Source organism: Triticum dicoccoides, chromosome 1A, assembly GCF_002162155.2.
Source record: "Triticum dicoccoides isolate Atlit2015 ecotype Zavitan chromosome 1A, WEW_v2.0, whole genome shotgun sequence".
NCBI lineage: Eukaryota > Viridiplantae > Streptophyta > Magnoliopsida > Poales > Poaceae > Triticum > Triticum dicoccoides.
Window position 1 is genome coordinate 47,622,462 of NC_041380.1, and position 5,949 is coordinate 47,628,410.

Sequence of the window (5,949 nt, forward strand, 5' to 3'; positions counted from 1 at the left end):
CCCGAGATACCAAACGGGCGACTCGGTACACCGTGCCATGGTGTATCTACAGCATCATAGCCCACCCCTAGGGTCAGCGCTACGCACGGCCGCCAACACATAACCTACAAACACCATAAACTAGTTGCATCTCCTGGACAGAGGATGAGAGGGGTCAGTAAGTCGAGCGGGGTCATATTTCAGGGCCCAATGTGTGGTAGTAGCTGAATCTTAAATCACGCATACAGACATCAGTTCTTATGGACGGCCTCAATGAAACAACCCACCATGTACTCCTACATGGCCTCTCATTGATACCTTAACCTAAAACATGTTCAACACATCCCTCACATTACCGACATAATCATTTCACTCTAGCCCATCACCCAGATGAACTAGACCTGACACAACTCTAAGCATAGCAGGCATAGCAAGGTAGGAAACACATACATGGCTCAATCAACTCCCTACACATGCTAGTGGGTTTCATCTAGTTACTGTGGCAATGACAGGTCATGCAGAGGAAAAGGGTTCAACTACCGTAGCACACAGCAGTTTGAAATGTTGTTGTCTTAATGCACTAAATGAGAGCAGAGGCGAGAACATGGGATTGTATCGATATGATCAACGGGGCTGCTTGCCTGATGGAGTGGTAGTAGGGTACTGCCCTTCAGTTGGATACTCGGAGATATCCTCGGAGGCAGAACCTACCACGAAAGACACCACAGAGTATAATCAACACATGGCAATATGCAACAATATGTTGCATGCTATGACATGGCAAAATGATGTGTCCTACCTAATGCAATGTGAAACAAGTTGAAATGGGTCCATTTGAATCAAAGATTCAAATGAAAGCTTAAGCTCTTATGCATAATAAGTGTATTAGCTTGTTTCACCTAAACAGCAAGGTTAATAAGTTTTGTCATGCATGAAACTATCAAAGATGGATAGATTGAATTTTTCTGATCATTTTTCATATATAATTTGTTTGATTTGGAGCTATGGTTGATTTTCTATGATTTTTAGAAGTTTAGGCTATTTTCTGGAATTTCCTATATAAGAATAAATCCAGAAAAATGAGTAATTGCGTCAGCACTGCGTCACTGTGACGTCAGCGAGTCAAAGGCGCCAGCCTAGGTCAAACCTGGCTGGTGGGCCCCGTCTGTCAGTGTCTCAGCTAACTAACAGAATTAAGTTAGTACTAACTAACTGTCAGTGGGGCCTGGGCCCACATGTCAGTGACCTAAACTAACTGAAGTTAGTTAGCACTAATCCTATCCTAATTAACAGGCCGGCCCCACATGTCATAGGCTCAGGGGGAAGTCAACCTGGGCCTACATGGGTCAAACGGGGTCAACTTGCCGGTGTTTAGCGGCCGGCGAGGCCAGACGCGGCGGAGGGCTGCGGGTTTCGTGCTCCGGCGACCAACACGACGGCAGAGAGCATCTACGCAAAGCTGGGAGCAAGCCGCATCGAGTTGTGGCAGTGGGTGGAACTAGGGTGGCCGGAAACGTCGCCGGCGACGACCTTGGCGGCCGCCGGAGTTCGGGCAAGGTCGAAACTGAGGCTGCGGGGCACTGCGAGGTGCGTGGAATGGTGCTACGGGCCCCTGCGGGTGCGATGAGTGCGTTGGTCGCAATGGTGTGGCCGGTGGGTATCCGGAGTCACGTCAGCGACGAGCTCGGCGATGACGGGTGCTCGTGTGAGCGTGGTGCGGTGCACACGGTGCAGGAGGGGGTTAATGGAGAGGGGGAGGACGGAGCTGGGCTCACGGCGATTGCAGCAAGCGTCGAAGTGGGCTCGGGGAAGGCCGGAGCTGAGCGGGGCAACGATGGCGATCTCGGCGGCCGGAGTTGGGGGAGACGGGGTCAGCGGCGACTCCAGAGCGGGCGAGCGCTCGGGGCTCAGCCTGCTCGACGTAGTCGGCGACGGTGGAGCTAGTGGACACGGTGACACGGCACGGGAACGACGGTGGCTACGGCTACGGCGGTGAGACGGCGGCGGTTGCGTCAGCCATGGCTTCGGGGGAGCGAGGAGAGGAGCTGGGGAGAGAGAGGCGTGTCTGCGAGCTCGGGGGAGAGGTGTGTGACCGATCCAGGGCGGCAACACAGCGAGGGGAGGAAGCAGGGCGGCGGGCAGCTGCGTGGCGCGCGCAGACGCCGATGTCGAGCACCTGCCTGCCCGCCTGGCCAAGCCAAGCAGCTCGCTGGAGCCGTGGCTGGGCTGGGCCAGCAGGTGGGCCTTCTAGGTGGGTGCCAGGTAAGCCTTTCTCTTTATGCTTTCTGTTTTCTTTTTTTATTTATTCTATAACTTTAGGCCTTTATTATAAATACTAAAACGTTTCCAAAAATCCTAAAAATAATTGTGGGCTCTGTTGGGATTATTCCTAACAGCCCTCACTTAAATCCAGAATTATTTGGGAATTTAAAATATTTTATAGTATTTAAATGCCCAAATTCAAATACTTATGAATTAATCCAAAAAAAATCCAGAATGTCCTAGAAAAGAGTACACCATTTTTGCCAGGGGTTTTAGCCCAATCCAGAAATGATGAACATTTTGTGAAGGGCATTTTGGGTTCATAGAAACCAATTTTAGTAAACCCTAGTTGATTTAAGGGGTGCTGGGGGTTCTGTCATCCCCATTTCACCTTTCTGGAAAATTTAAACATGATGCAAGCACTCTAATGCATGAACTAGCTAGTGTGTGACAATATTAGAAAGTTTCAAGACAAAAGTTTATATTGACATAAAAATAATAATACTTCTAGCATACTAACAAAGCAATTATGTCTTCTCAAAATAACATGGCCAAAGAAAGTTATCCCTACAAAATTATATAGTCTGGCTATGCTCCATCTTCACCACACAAAGTATTTAAATCATGCACAACCCCGATGACAAGCCAAGCAATTGTTTCATACTCTAACTTTTTCAAAACTTTTTCAATCTTCATGCAATACATGAGCGTGAGCCATGGATATAGCACTATAGGTGGAATTTAATGGTGGTTGTGGAGAAGACAAAAAGGAGGGGAAGATAGTCTCACATCAACTAGGCGTATCAACGGGCTATGGAGATGCCCATCAATAGATATGAATGTGAGTGAGTAGGGATTTCCATGCAACGGATGCACTAGAGCTATAAATGTATGAAAGCTCAAAAAGAAACTAGTGGGTGTGCATCCAACTTGCTTGCTCACGAAGACCTAGGGCAATTTGAGGAAGCCCATCATTGGAATATACAAGCCAAGCTCTATAATGTAAAATTCCCACTAGTATATGAAAGTGACAACATATGAGACTCTCTATATGAAGAACATGGTGCTACTTTGAAGCACAAGTGTGGAAAAAGGATAGTAGCATTGCCCCTTTTTATTTATTTTCATTTTTTGGGCCTTTTTTTTGTTTGGCCTTTTTTTATTGGGACAATGCTCTATTGAATGATGATCATCACACTTTTATTTATTTACAACTCAATGATTACATCTTGATTCTAAAACAAAGTATGACTCTATATGGATGCCTCCGGCGGTGTACCGGGATATGCAATGAATCAAGAGTGACAAGTATGAAGAAATTATGAACGGGGGCTTTGCCACAAATACTATGTCAACTACATGATCATGATAAGCAATATGACAATGATGAATGTGTCATGATGAACTAGGTGGTGGAAAGTTGCATGGCAATATATCTCGGAATGGCTATGGAAATGCCATAATAGGTAGGTATGGTGGCTGTTTTGAGGAAGGCATATGGTAGGTGTATGATACCGGCAAAAGGTGCGCGGTATTAGAGAGGCTAGCAAAGGTGGAAGGGTGAGAGTGCATATAATCCATGGACTCAACATTAGTCATAAAGAACTCATATACTTATTGCAAAAATCTAGAAGTTATCAAAGCAAAGTACTACGCGCATGCTCCTAGGGGGATAGATTGGTAGGAAAAGACCATCGCTCATCCCCGACTGCCACTCATAAGGAAGACAATCAATAAATAAATCATGCTCCGACTTCATCACATAACGGTTCACCATACGTGCATGCTACGGGAATCACAAACTTTAACAAAAATATTCTTTAAATTCACAACTCCTCGTCTAGAATGACTTTAATATTATCACCTCCATATCTCAAAACAATTATCATGCTTCAATATTTTCTTAGTATTCAACACACTCAAAAGAAAGTTTGACACATCTTGAATACCAAGCATATTATTATTAAGCAAATTACCATGCTATTAATAAGACTCTCAAAATAATTTAAGTGAAGCATGAGAGATCAATAGTTTATTCAAAACAAATACACCACCGTGCTCTAAAAGATCTAAGTGAAGCACATAGAGCAAAATTATCTAGCTCAAAATATATAAGTGAAGCACATAGAGCAAAATTATCTAGCTCAAAATATATAAGTGAAGCACATAGAGAAAAATTATGACACTCAAAAGATATAAGTGAAGCACATAGAGCAAAATTATCTAGCTCAAAAATATAAGTGAAGCACATAGAGCAAAACTACTTAGCTCAAAAGATATAAGTGAAGCACATAGAGTATTCTATCAAAGTTTAATTCATGTATGGCTCTCTAAAAAGGTGTGTACAGCAAGGATTATTGTGGCATACTAAGACACAAAGACAAAAATAATACAAGATGCTCCAATCAAAACACATATCATGTTGGTGAATAAAAATATAGCTCCAAGTAAATTACCGATGGAAGTGGACGAAAGAGGGGATGCCTTCCGGAGCATCCCCAAGCTTTGACTTTTTGTTGTCCTTGGATAATCTTAGGGGTTCCATGGGAATCCCCAAGCTTAGGCTCTTTCCACTCCTTGTTCCATGATCCATCAAAATAATTCACCCAAAACTTGAAAACTTCACAACACAAAACTCAAAATAGAAAAATCGTGAGCTCCGTTAGTGAAAGAAAACAAAAGACCACTTCAAGGTACTGTAATGAACTCATTATTTATTTATATTGGTGTTAAACCTACTATATTCCAACTTCTCTATGGATTATAAACTATTTTACTAGCCATAGATTCATCAAAATAAGCAAACAACACACGAAAAACAGAATCTGTCAAAAACAGAACAGTCTGTAGTAATCTGTAGCTAGCGCAACATCTGGAACCCCAAAAATTCTAAAATAAATTTCTGGACGTGAGGAATTTATCTATTAATCATCTGCAAAAATAATTAACTAAATAGCACTCTTAAAATAAAAATGACAGCAGTTCTCGTGAGCGCTAAAGTTTCTGTTTTTTACAGCAAGTTCAACAAGACTTTCCCCAAGTCTTCCCAACGGTTCTACTTGGCACAAACACTAATTAAACACAAAAAACACAACAAAAACAGAGGCTAAATAATTTATTTATTACTAAGCAGGAGCAAAAAGTAAGGAATAAAAATAAAATTGGGTTCCCTCCCAACAAGCGCTATCGTTTAACGCCCCTAGCTAGGCATAAAAGCGAGGATAGATCTAGGTATTGCCATAATAGTAAGATAAACTATTAAAACTCATTTCATATTCTCTACGTTCGGCAGCAAGCTTTCTTTGAGGCAAGAAAAAGTAATCAAAAGGACTAAATTTAACGGGACAAAAGTCCCCAAGATCAACCTTGGGAGGTATAGGTTCCTCCTTTGGCCCTTCGTAATGCACAACCAATTCATCATTATAAGCATTCTTTTGAAAGAACCTTGTAAGCCTATATTCAAGAGAATATCCTAGCTCATTATTTCGAATAGCCAAATCATCATTAAGTTCGGAAATTCTATAAACTAAAACATCGGTAGCAACCCTTCTTCTAAGATTTTCATTGAAAGCAACATAATCTAGAGATTGAAAACGCATTATTTCTTCTTGATCAAAGAGGATAGTTTCTATGGGAGGATGGCAAGCGTCCACCCTATAATGCGCAAAGATTTCTTTGGCTTCTCTTATTATGAATCTAAACTGCTGA